Genomic DNA, 13,690 nt, shown 5'->3' with positions numbered 1-13,690 from the left:
ACTCTTTTTTTTAACTCCTCCAGGATTTCTCTCGCTTCCCTTTTTTCCAATGGCTTTATCCCCACCGCCACCACCACCTTGCTTGCACCAACATCTTTAAGCACCCAGATCGCCCAAGGATTGCTGCTGCCCCTGGGCTGGCCGTTCACCCCTCAAAACATGTCTTAGTGGGCACCATCAGAGAGAGGACAGCCACCGAAAGGCACCAAAAGCCCACTTTTTCTTCCTGCCCTGCCCTTGGTTTGCACCCAGAGCTGCGGCTGTACCTCCCGACCTCGGTGATGCCTCGGCTTTCGCTCCCCGCGCTGGGGCTTGGCCCTGGCTCCTCTTTGGTACGGCTCATCTCTTGGAGCTTGGTATGCTCCCGAGATTCATAAATCTAGCTGCTGCTCATAAAATTTGGCAAGTATCACCTCCGGCTGTCTGTTAAACCGGGAGCAGACCTGAGCAGGCTTCCCTGCAGCCCACTGCACACCCTCCCTCGCCCCACAGGTCTGCCGCCTACAAGCCTTCCCAAGGGAGGATGTGGAGCCGCCCTGCGCGGACTCCCAAGCTGCCTGAAACATTGCAAATGCCTCAAAAAAAATATATCATAGAGACTGGTTCTCTTCCGGTATCTGCAAACTGACCTGCATGGTAACTGTGACTGCGCCTTCCTGAACTCAGACTTGTTGGGATCACCTGGGGCTGTCCAAACTCTCCAAGCCATGTCCTCAGGGAACAGTGATGTCTCAGGACGTGCTGATTGACACCAGCTAACAACCTGGACACCTTATCTCCAAAAAAAGTGTAGAATTCCATTTTAAGAAACAAATAATTCAGCTTTATATTGGTGAGAAGTTTCTCATCACTCATTTAATTATATGGATCTAAAAGAAGCCGTAACTTTTTGGCATGCCTGTATGCTTTCAGTGGGAGAGAAGAGGGTGTCAGAATCCTTCCAAAAGTTTGTCCTTTCTTACCCCCAGCAGTTTAACCCTGCCAAATCTGCAGACCTATACATATATATTTGTGTGTATATATATATATATATATATATATATATATATATATATATATAAATGCCAGGATTGGATTGGGATTCCTTAATACCCACAAAAGAAGAAAATACAAAGACAGTAATTTTTTCCAATGATATTTATATGTCATCATTTACTCTACTTTAGCTGGTATAGTTTAGTGCATTCAGAAAACTAACCTCAGCTACACTAACTACCACTTGTTTTTGGTGACAGAAGCTGAGTGGTTTGCCTGGACGTATCATGTAGATTCTCTGCCTTTTCCATAGTATTCAAAACCTTGAAGAGAAAAACCTTATAGAGAAAAAAGTCACCATCTATGTTCTTATGACCTTTCCAGCAATCTAGACCTAAGCATGCATGCTTGTCAGATGAAGAACAAGAGATCAGGCCTGTTAATCCAGTCTTTGGGACTGGAACTACTGTGGAACACTATTAGGTCAAAAATGAAGGGTTTTTTGTTTGCCTTTTTTGTCATTTTCTCAACTGTAGTAATGACCCACCATGTGTTGTACTCTACCCCTTAAAATTAGGAGGCTGCAACTTGGCTGGCAAAGAAAGCACGCAGGAAGCATCAGTAAAAGTCAAAAAACTTCAAAAAACAAGAAGATCCATCAGGAAAAGTGTGGCTGTGAAGAAGCAGCAGCACATTAGGTCTTCTCCCAGAAGCATCGTCTCTCGACCGGGCTGCCTGCACTGCCCTCCTGAGAGCAATGCCTTGGTGATGGTAGCACTCTGCATACAGGAAAATGGCAAGAAGCCACTGGCGGCCAGAGAGTGGTAAGTTGGTTGGTTTGACTTTACCTAGGGAAACTACGATGATAGAATGGTTACGGCATTGTTCCTGGGCGGTGGAAACCAGGAGTCAGGGTTACCAACAGGAGCATAGGACAGGAAGACCTGTCTTCTAGGTGTGGCAAATCTGAATTTTTTTTTTTTCTTAAGGGGAAAAGATGTTTCTTGGTGGGAAACATTTAAACCCAGTTCCTGCCTCAGTTTAGATTGGGCCATTAGCATTTTGCCTGCAGAAATGTCTCCTTCAGGTTTCCACTGCGCAGCAGTCACTTTCTATCTTATTGCATGGTTGAACAATGCAACTGTGTGCTATGGAGCTGGTGATATATTTCACCCCAGAGATGGATGCAATTCAGGGGAAATTTATTGCTTGTAATCTTCATAATTATGTTGGATGGTCTTACTTAAAGATGTGCCGCCACAAGTCAGGCTAGAAACAGGGATTCAGGGGGAGTTTTGCAGCTTGTTGTGCAGGAGATCAGATGGTGTGTTCAGATACAATAGTTACTGGCAGCATTAGAAACAAGGTCAGACCATAACGATCCATTTTGGAATTTATATCTGATTGATCTGAGGTAAAAGAAAAAAACTGTGCTGCATAGTTTTCAAGTAGAGTTATTTTTTTTTCAAAGTATAGTATGCTTTTGGAAAGCGTATGGGCATCTTTCAGGATGAAAAGTTCCATGTCCTACAGTCGAGTTTTTACCTTTTAATTAACAAAGCTTTATAAAGAATTTCAATTCAAAATTACCAAACAAAGAAACTATATAAGCCCCAGATGAGACCTAAACCGTTTCCAAAAGACATTAAAAAAGAGAAAAGTATGGGCCACATGTTTTTTCTTATGTCTCTTGAGTCCATTTATTCCAGACATCTGACATGCAATTCAAGTTTCCAATAGTTTTAGGTAACTATGTCCAATTTAGAAACCACAGCCTTCAGCTAAGTCTACCTACCTCCCAAATCAGTCTGGAAAACCAGAGCACTTGTTGATACTCTATATTTTCAGATTTGCAGAGCTCTGTTATGTGTGTGTCATGTATACTTGGGTTGAGCTCTCTGGCTCCATGAAATGCATTTAGATGTATTTCATAGACCTGTAGTCAGTGGTCACAGTCAGATAGATTCTAGTTCCTAGTGGAGAGCATGTTTGTACTTTCACAAAGTGAAACTACTATAAAAATTGTCTCCTCTTTCGAGCTGTCTTTGATAGCAATTGTTATATGGCAGTTATGTAAAACTCCCTATGGATGAGGCACTAATGAGCTTTAATTCTGGCTCTGAGATGCTGACTGATTCTTAACCTTTCTGTGTCTGAGGGTTCACATCTCTATAGCGGAGACTGAGCAGGGTCTTAGTAAAAGGCAAAGCCAAACCGCAGTGGAAATCCTAAATTCAGACATGGACAGACCATGTCCTGCTATGTTTCAAAGGTTTTGCAGCAGAAATGAATTTCCTCATATTCCTCGAAATCTGGAAGGGCAAGCTTTGCTGCCTGCCTCTGGGCTTTTCAGCTCTAGACCCTACTATGCCCTTTCCTCATTCCCATCAGGAATCTCCCAGGTAAGGACTTCACAATGTCTGGGACCTACACAAGTAAGCCAATGGACACCATGGCTGTGTTAGGTCCTGGTTTTCACTCCTCCACCCCAGTATTCTCACCTTATTCCATAAAGCCTCATTCATCCAGCTCCATAAATCCCAAAGCCCTGGTCTAAGTCGCAAGGAGCACTTCCTGCAGAATTCAGTATTGAACATCCTCTCTTCCAGTGCACAAGAATCAGACCCCAAGGAAAATACTAAATGGTCAGGTTTTACTTCCAAGAAAGAACTGAATAAAAATTAGGGAGCAAATTCTCTGCTGCTGAACTCCAAAATCAGCAGAGAGTCCATCAGCCTTGAACAACAGACTCTTCTGCTGGTAAGTTGCCATGAGTTTATCCAGTAATCTCTCATTCGTCCGATCTATTTTTATCTTCCTGGTTGTTTTTCCTATGGGAGCAGTTATGCACACTCACAAACTCTGCCACTGGAAAAAAGCAGCATTTGAATCAAATTTATTATTGTTAATGTTTTTGAGATTATTTCATGAATCACAGGTTGCAGCCAGCAGTGGAAGAACGTCACTGCTGACATGGAGCTGACAGTCCTAGTCCCATTTGCAAAGTAAAGCAGCCGTTACCCCTGCCACTGGCAATCTGCGGCCAGGAGCCAACCCACTCACTTTCCCAGTCCCTAAACCCTAAACAGAGAGTGGGTCAAAAGGGTTGGAAAAATCACCTGATACAATTTGATATCCCTGTTGTTTTTTCTGAGCATTTCCTCCATTCTCCTGAGGTGACCTGAGCAGAATGAATATCCTTTCTTTAAAAAAAAAAAGAACAAAACAATGAGTAGAGTGAAACAATACTTTTCCCGTCTGATGCCATTTTTCATGAAGGCCTTGGATCTTCCAACTTGCCAAATGCATGTGAAAAGAAGGATGATGTTTATGTTATTTATGTCCTTCAAAACCAGTGGACTAACTCCAGCTGGTGCAAACTGCCAGAACCCCATTGACTTGAGGGGAGCTATGCTGATTTTCATCAGCAGAACATCAAGGCCAGTGTCTGCAGAAGCACTATCATTGCTTTTTTAGCAGAAAACAAGTGACCAGATTATGGTCCTTCAGTAGGAACAGAAAAACAGATTTTTTTCAGCTCTTTTTCTATGTATTTGAGGGCAGAGAAGTAAAGAGGGAAATATGGACTCTGCTAAAAACTGTTGAGATTCTTGTGGGTGCTTCAGAGAAACTGGTATACAGTTATGAGGCCATTCTCTTTGCTGGCAAATTAACAGCTTAGAAAAATTATAACAGGGAAAGAAAGAAAGAAGACATGGAAATTCTGTTAATGAAACAGAACAATGAAAATCAAAGTTAAAGATGGAAGGAACGGAGTGGGCCCCATCCAGTTCATTGCCTGCTAGGCTGGATTTCTGCCTGTAGTAATTTATGCCGTAGCCTTGGAAGTGAAAACAGATTTCATTTACTACTGAACAGTACGACTCTGTGTAGACAGAGCTCATGGCCACGCAGCATTTCAGAGACGGTATTGTGGGATTATTGCTCCCACTTTGCAGATGGGAAAGGTAATGCCCGTTAAACTCTGTCAGTGTCAGGCTCCAATGACAGGGCAGGAGGATTAGGGCTCGGGTGCCTTTGAGAGCTGTCCCTCAGCTCGTGCTGTCACTGCCTGGCCACCGTTTGAAGTGTTGAGGCCACAGAGGTCCTGGTGAGGGGTGGGGTTGGTGTGGGCCAGGCTCTGCGCAAAGACCTCTCCTTCCCCAGGGGTTGCCACTCAGCGGGTTGGTGGCAGAGCTGGATGTGAGATGCTCCCCTGCCAAACGAAAATGAACTTGCAGCTGTAGCTGCACATTAAAGGAGAAAAAGAATCTGAAACTTCTGGCTTGTTCTTTGTTTTTCACAATTTGTTGCTCTCGTATCATGGAAAGCCTGAAAAGCAGCCTGCCCTACCATGTAAGACCAAGATAGCTGAATGGCAGGTCCCTGCTTGCCTCACATCGCCACTGCTGCACGGCTTCCCTCAGAGAGGCTTGGGTGTGAGAAACGCACACGTTCTGCTGCAAAATAGCAGAGAGCAGGTAAAATTAGCATTTAGAGAAAAATTCCTGTGGAAAAAAACTATATGTTCCCCGAGAGCCAAATGAAAAAAAAGACCCTCAAACCCAAGCTTGCAGAGTCTGCTGTAATTTATGATATACCATATGAATCTAACTATAGAACTTCATTTAAAATTTTATAAAGACTGTAAATCTACAATGAAATGTTCTAGGGACAATCTGCTGGCAGAAACCCACACTCTACAGACTGACCTGTGGGAGGAACAGTTTGTCAAGGGCTTGATCCAAAGCCCGCTGAAGACAATGGAAATACTCTTGCTGACGTCAGTGGCCTTTACATCAAAAAGCCCGAAAAGCCCAGCATGGAAGAAAGAGTAGTAAGGAGAAGCAAACTCCTCTAATCAAAAGATACTGCTATTTGAGGGTCTTAAACAACAGCTCACTGGGCCATGGTGAGCTGCTTTGGACACTTTTATTTGGTATGGTATATATCTTATCATCTTTATCCTGAAACTTTTAATGCAATTTATCTCACTGGAGAATTTGGGAGAACATCTGCTGCAAATGATGGGTAAAGACATAAGCTATTGTGGGTGGGGTGAGCCTCAGGAGCCTCGCAGTTTGGGTTTGGCTTCTGCTTCGGATTCTTATCTGAACTATACAGATCTCCTGTGGCTGCAAAAATTGGACTGGAAATCACAAGAGTACAAGACTTCTTGTGAGATTTCCAGCACTTTTCTTATGGTTTTGACTGAACACCAGATGTGGAAAAAATATTTAACAAAACTGGATGCAGTTTTTTTGTCTGGTTCTAAAAAGGGATGAAGGTTCAGGAATCTAATTTTATCCTTTCCAGTTTTGCTCATTGGTAAGATTCAGTTGTATTTAAAAAAAAAAAAATGCAATTTAAGCCCAAAGTGTAGCTATTGCAACCAGTCCCTGAAGAATCATTCAAGTAGATGAAACTCTAAACATTACATTGACCGTGAACAAAATTAAAACCTTATGCCTCTGGCAAGTCGAGTGCAAAGAAGGAACAGGGTAAATGGTGACCATTAGGAAACATCCACTAATATTTTTTTCTCTTCAGATATTATTTTTATTTGCTTTTCATGCAAATTTATTTGTATCTTTTGACCCTTTCATGCCTGCTGTCATTGAACATTCACACTCTTAGGCTTTTCCTTGCACAGATATTTCTCAGAATACTTGAGCTCAACTGCTTAAGTATTCGCCATGTGTAAATTTTAAATTCTATGCCTGACTAAAAGATTTGCTTTTCCTCAAATAGACTCTTCAGGCTAGCTACACAACCCTACAGTCCTGTTTTGGCGGAATACCACTGTCAGGATGCTAAGTCACTAACTGGTGGCAAGTTCTTCTAATCAGCCTGTTTCATAAGCTCATTTTGGACATCTCACAACTAGAAAGGAGATGGTTTTGTCTAACGGTTTACTCTCCTGTCTCTGATTTTACTGCCTACTGACACTTTTAAACTGGTGGTCTTTCATGAGAGGTAGAGAAAAGATAAAGTTTGTCCCTTTAAAAGTGACTGGGCAGGGGGGGACTCACGCGACTATTCGAAGAATCACAGTTGCCTCTCAAATTTTATGTTTCAGTTTGGACGCTGGAGCGTGTTTGTCGCTGTGGGGTGCATAAAGGCCAGATGAAAAGGAAACTGAGGTGGCATTTCTTTTAGACTACTCATTTGGTGTGTATACTCACATACAAATCAAATGCTAACGATGAAAAGCAGGATATTATCCTATCTAGAAGCTGTGGAGGAGTGAACCATAAATCCAGTGCTGGAGGAGATTATCTAGAACTCACCATGTCTTATCATTTCAGTGAATTTTTGGCAATAATGGGGGGTTTTCTTCAAAGATCCAGAGCCAAGTGTCCTGTGAACCTCTTCTGTCATTTAACAAAAAGCGAGTCAACAAATTCATAATTGCAAGAAAAAGCTTAAAAGTGCGGACAGTGAAGCTTAGAAAGAACAGGGAAGAAAAACCCAGTGTTTGTTTTTAATCCTATTAATTTGGGATGAAGGAGGGGCTCTGGTGAGCTTTGAAAGATTTTATAGATGTCTCTTTGGGCCTGTGTAAGGAGTGATTTGCGTAGCAAGAGGTGCTCTGTGCCAAGACTCTGTCAGTGCTTCTGCTCCTGCTCGGAGCTGAGGCTCCTCTGGCCGTGGCGCGGCTCACTGGGACTGGTAGGAGCTCTTTGTGCATGTGCACACATTAATTACTTATGCTGGAGGAAGGCAGCTTCCTCGGGAGCTGGTTTCTAACATGAGTACCTAAAGGTGAAATCTCATTGCTTCTTCCTAGATGTCAAAGAAACGTCCACTGGGGTCGACCCTCCAAGATAGATACCGTTTCCTTCTCAGTGCAGGTAGAAACACGACCTGGGAGAGCGCGGCAAGAGCCTGCAGAAAATGGTAAGGAGGGGAGGGAAGGGCCCTCCCACTGTTCTTCGTTTGCTTTTCTCTCAGGGCAGAGCTGTACCTCCAGCCCATGTGGAAACAGTTATGTCCAAATAACACATCCTGTGGGACTATTTCTAGTCATTTCACAGAAGCCTTATTAAAAAATGGAGACTTTATTAACCTGAGATTCAGGGACTTGAATTCATGATAGAGACTGTAAACTCTCAGTCTATGGTTCGGTTTTACAAGAATGATTGGAGGGCTGGAAAAAGAAATCTTGTGGAGAGAGGCTTAAGGAGCTCAATTTGGTTAACTTAGCAAAAATCAGATCAGGCAGTGACCTGACTCTGTGCAGTAAATACCTTTATAGGAAGAAATACCACATACAAAAGGGCTTTATAGTCTAATGGAGAAAAAACATAACAAGATGCAATGACTGGAAATTTAAGACAGGCAAAATACAGATATAAGTAAGAGAGCAGGGGCTAACTATTGAGACCAACTCTTGAAGGGGGCAGGGGATTTGTCATCTCTTTGAGTCCTGAAATCAGAACTGGAGGGCAGCCCAGATGACTTTAGTGAAACGTGCATTAGTAGGCTCAATTAGTGAGTGAATGTGGGAAATGAGTTTCTTGGGGGTTTATATGGAAGGTTAAACTAAGTGATCTGAATACTCCCATTCAGCCTTAAAAATTGGAGGAAAGATGCCAGAAAATGAGCTAGATACCCAGGCTCTACCAAACTGCAATCACTAGCTTCTCCAGGCTCCTCTGGAAGTGCTGTCTGTGAAGGGAGACTCGGTTCGTGCCGCGCTCGGCGCTTACTGAAAACAGGCAGAATGATGTGTGCCATCCCATGCTGCTAGCACAAACCAATTTGTAGCTGGTTTTCTTTCTCTGCCCCCCCAGCACACATTTCTTTTTTATATTTACTTTTCTGAAACTAAAAATACATCCTCAGCAGTACTAGTCACTCTACCCACATATTAATAAATTGCATAATGATGCCACCAAGTATCCAAAAACCTTTCAAACTGTTATATATTATTTCTTTCAATAATATTCTAAAAGGCCAGTGAGTCTTAATGGAGCCGCATGGTATTGTATTTAATCCAGAAATCTGGAACTGTCTAAAATCTAATATATAAATTAAGATAATATACAATAAGTTTTTTCGTTTAATTTGGTTCTCCCCATTTGGGTAGACTATAACTGAAACACTGTAGGGCTGTGTCTTTTACAAGAGATTTTGTCTACAGAATCTTAGATTTGTAGCTGTTGTTCTCACTTTTAATTGCTTAGGGCTGTTCTCTGTAATAATTCAGTCAGTCATTTGCCAGCCAAAGGCAAGTTTAATAGAACCATAGTTTAACTGGGCAAAGTTTAAAAATTATGCAAGTTACAAGAGGTTTCCAGGGCCCATTCCTCATGGCCTCTCCCATGCGGCCCTTTTTGCCCTACTGTTGCATATCTCACTCCTGTGCAATGAGCAGAGACACTGGTGACTTCTGTGGCACATTTAACACTATTTTGCAAGGGTCTCATTCTTAACTCTCCATGGACTGAGCTGGGTATCTGTTGTTTACCCATAGGAAGTTCTAGGAGATTATGAGTTAAAATAGCCAGGAACTATTAAGTGAAGAAATCCAAATATAGATACAAATGTTTCCCAAGCTGGAAAATGGGAAGGGCTTTAGATCCGGGTTTGGAGCATGAGGCAGGCCTTCGTTAATGTCTGCTCTGAAAAGGTCCACCTCTGCTGTAGCCCTCCTGAGCAAAGACAGTGTCTATAAAGAGCGGGCAGTGGAGTTCTGGCAAGTTGCGGCACATGTCAGACTATCAGCTGAGAAGGGGTAACTAAATGCTGCCTTGTCCTCCTCTTGTCTTTTAATCCCATGGTCCCTTAATGCCCCCATGGATATGGCTGAGCTGGGGTGGAGTAAGGCTGTGGAACAGGAACTGCGTAGATGGGGACGAGAACTTACGGAGCTTCTTTTTCAGCTTTTACTATTTGCAAAAGATATTAGTGACCCAAAAAGGCATACCCGTTTGCAGGGTTTAGAGCTAAATTGCTTCAATAGTCAGAGGGAGAAAAGCACCTATTCTTGGGTATATTCTGCTCTGCAGTTTGACGTCCTGCAGGACAAGAAAGCCAGGTGTAGAAACAAACTGAATGAGGTGATTTCTTGTGGGGTCGGTTAGAGTAGATGCAAAGGAGGTGGTGAAATCTGGAGCATACCTTTCATTTGAGAGAATGTTTATGAGAATTAAACTCATTCTGGAAATACACGTGACTGTGTATTACAGACAAACAGCTTTGAATGAAATGAGCCCAGGTTTTGTTGATCGCTTGAATAAAGTCTCTTCCAGGCTTCAATACCTCTGTTAATAATTTGGGGGGATTTTTTCAGTTGCCTTTGCATTTTCCTTGGTTTGTCAGGACTAGACCTGACCCAGTATCTTAGACAGAAATATTTCCAAGTCTGTAATCTGATTTTGACAAACTCATTTGGCAGGAGCAGGGGGGGCCCTGGCTCTCCCCATGCCCACAGAGCTGGTCCAGTTTTGAAGAACTGCATGACAGCGCTTGTTGATCTCCTGATTTCCTTCCTCTCCCTTCCTCATGTCTCACTCACCAGAAGTGCAACTGAAAGCTTTCTAAACAGTCAGTGGCATATGGGCAAAGCTGCTTGGTTTGAACTGGCTTGTGTGTACTGTGATGCCTATTGCAGTGTGGTCCTTTCCAAGCTAGGCTCTGCACTGCTTCTGCTGGATGGCTATCTATCTGCAATAGTAAGAAGCACCTCAGGATGTAAGTGCTTTATTTATACCAGATTTGTTAGCATGAGAGACTCCCCCTAGAAATGTCTGGTAATACAATCAGTATTGGTCTTGTTACAAAGTCCAGTGTGAAGGACAGCTTGGTTCAGAGCAGGGTGCATACCGCGGGAGGGAGAATATCCATTACACTATGAAACTTTGGCAGTAGCAGCCATCAAGAGAAAGATGTGAGGCAACCCAGGCCCTAGCGGTCCCACAGACCCCTCACCTCAGCCCAGAAGGCATGACGCTGGCTCTACACACCTTCCTCATGGACTCTGTCCTCTCCTGGGTGTTTTGCGACTCAGAATCTACGTCCAAATTTGCTCTTCAGGCTCTGTTCCAGGACTCATAAAGCACTCTTGCAGGGAGAAGTGAAAATTTACTCATTTTTGAGCAGGAGTGCAAGGTAATTTTCTTGCGCTCCAGTAATTCCCTCGTTTTTAGTGGTGTTGTTATAGACCAGCTTCTTCGAGGTGTTGGGATTTTGCCTGTATAGCATCCTTCACATCCGGTTCCAACAATAAAACCCGTGCGTTTTTGATCTGTTGCTTTCATGCTTGCTGACACACTCTGGAAAAATCTAAGAAGGGCGCAAGGAATGGGTTAGTCACACTTGTTAATATTTATCCCATTGCAGAAAGCACAGGGCTGACCCCAGAGCTCAGGCTTTGGAGAATAGTTATGAGAATGATTCCACTAAGCTGAAACGAAATCTGCATGCAAAGCTTGTTCGGTGCCTGGAAAGAGCTAGAAGGAAATAAAGGTCTTAAATGATATATTTCCGCAGTTAACGTTTTGTCCTGTTTACAGAATCTCACCAGAATAGTGGGGTTTTTGTTTTGTTCATATGTTTTTCATAAGTATAAATATCCATGCAGTTTAAACATTTTCATTAGATTCAGACAAGAAAAAGGATGTGGGGCTATTTTTTTCTTTAATTGTTGTTCTTTGCCTTTTTTTCCATGGTTATTGCTTAAAACCCTCTTCAGAAATAAAAAGTCAGGTAAATCGAAGCGACAGGGAAAGTGATTCTCTTTAATTATTCTTAGAGCAATTTTGAGTAATGTAGGCTAAAATTAAAAAAATATACAAGCAAGATATTTTGGCTGGGAAGTATGTGTAATGTATGAACAGCAGGAAAAAAAGCCTTCCTTTCTAAATAGAAAATCTTTGAAAGTAACAGGGGGAAACTGATGGGAAGGGCTGAAGTCCATATATTCCCACCTCCTCCGCCTTGTGCTCTCTTAAAGGTGAGCTGCAAAATGCAAAAGAGAAATGTGTTAAATTCAGATGACTAGCTTGGGTGTCAGGAAGTGGCTCTAACAAACATAGCGAGTTAGCTAACACATTTTCAGTTTTTTGTTTATGCCCCCTCCCCTCCTCTTCCTGTGAAATCCTTTTTTGCTCGTAAGGTTTCTGATCGCACCCGAGAGTGGGAGCGCTTGCCCACCTGAGCAGCACCCCCAAGCCCATGGGGGAGGTCCTGAGACCCCCAGATGATGCTGGCAAGGTGCCCTCAAGGAGCCAAGAAGACTGGGGAGGATTTTCCAGAAAGTAAGAGAGGAGGAGAATTTTAGAAAACATATTCCTCTGCTAAATACCCTGCCTGCAGGAGAAATGAGATAGGCTGTGAAGAAATGCTTGGTGAGCTTTTATTGCTTTACCATTCGTGTGTTGTCCAGTCAATCACTCTTGTTGTTCACCTGCTTTGCCTCAGGTGTTCTTCACCGTAGGAACAACACGGTTCCTGGCATCCGAGATATTAAGTACTTGGTCACAGTAATAAAAAAATTGAGTTATGCTGTGTTCGCTAATGAATGCTTTCAGTTGTAGGCATAGACAGAAGCAGTTGGATTTGTGGATTGTGTTCAGAGCAGGAAGTAGCAGAATTTGGTTGGGAATTGGACGTGTGTGATAAGAATAAGTCTAACTTAAAAGATGTGCCCCAAATGGCAGATGTGGGTGTCTAGGGTTGTAGAGGTAGCTGGCAGTGAGGAAGAAGAGGCCGGCAGCTGGAAGGTCAGAATCAGACAGATGTATGTGAGTGGCAGCTGGCATGGAGACACTGAAGCAAGAGAGGTGGACAGCTTGGGCTGTAGGACTCCACGTGGAAATGCAGCATGAAGGGACACGACTCATTGGGAGACAGTCCTCCAAGACTTCAACAGCAGATCAAGCCACCAAAAGAAAGTCTGAAAGGCGAGACACCCGGGGGGCGTCAGAAATGGCACCACGACGCCGTGGCAGCTCCTGCGAAGCCTTTCCCATCTGCTTGGCCAAAGGCACCGCAGAGCCCTGTGCAGTGGCGCTGGGATGGGGGCATGGCACAGGCGTGTGGCTGTTTCTCGTTAGCTTCCGCTTTCCCACTGGAAAGGTTCCCCTTGCCTTTCTCCCCCCTGCTTGGCAGCAGGTGTAGGAGGGAGAAGTTTTAAATCGAAATGGAGTGGAGTTATCTGATTTACAGTGAGCAGATTTTTTATGGGAAATGGCAACACACAGGGCAGTGTGCATTATCTTGCATCAGCATAGCATGCGCATGCATGCATGCCATGCATTTATGTCTATAATATATCAGTACTGTATTGAAAGCTACATGTGTGTCTGCATAGAGCTAATTCATGTACTGCAGTATGTTTATCAAAGGACACTCCTTAATTACATCTTACATTTTTTAATTTTCAATTAAGTTGTAAAACTATGTTTCAAGTCTCTGCTGATTTATGTTCTCTTTGTTAGGGACATGGTAGCTGTAGTGTGATTGACTTCTGTATCAATTTCTGATTTTACTTCTCTACCCTTTAATAATTCAGGAGACATCTATATTTTTAGATTTTTTTTAAGAGCAAAACCAACTACACATCTGAGACTCTTTAACCAAGGAAACCCAAAATAGTCTAGGGTAACAACCACTCTTCTCCTTTTGTTAGGGCCACTTTGGTTCTATTTTCCCCTGTAACAAATTTTTCAGAAATGTTTACTTTCCATTATGGGCAGAGAAATAAACT

The 13,690-nt window shown here is 42.9% G+C and overlaps 1 protein-coding gene across 3 annotated transcripts in view; it reads left to right on the top strand.

Annotated features, from left to right (window-relative positions):
• The window catches only part of LOC112991485 (FRAS1-related extracellular matrix protein 1-like), a 69,774-nt gene that overhangs the window by 28,486 nt on the left and 27,598 nt on the right, over positions 1–13,690 (top strand). Inside the window, exons 8-11 of one of the 3 annotated variants that reach the window (XM_064516271.1) lie at positions 1,553–1,799; positions 3,585–3,735; positions 5,648–7,146; positions 7,766–7,875. The gene's annotated coding sequence lies outside the window, so the exon portion shown is untranslated. The other 2 variants (XR_010390277.1, XR_010390278.1) reach the window with 2 other exon arrangements.

The sequence above is a fragment of the Dromaius novaehollandiae genome, chromosome 8 (genome assembly GCF_036370855.1).
Source record: "Dromaius novaehollandiae isolate bDroNov1 chromosome 8, bDroNov1.hap1, whole genome shotgun sequence".
Classification (NCBI taxonomy): Eukaryota; Metazoa; Chordata; class Aves; order Casuariiformes; family Dromaiidae; genus Dromaius; species Dromaius novaehollandiae.
This window is presented reverse-complemented; position numbering and strand designations above follow the sequence as displayed.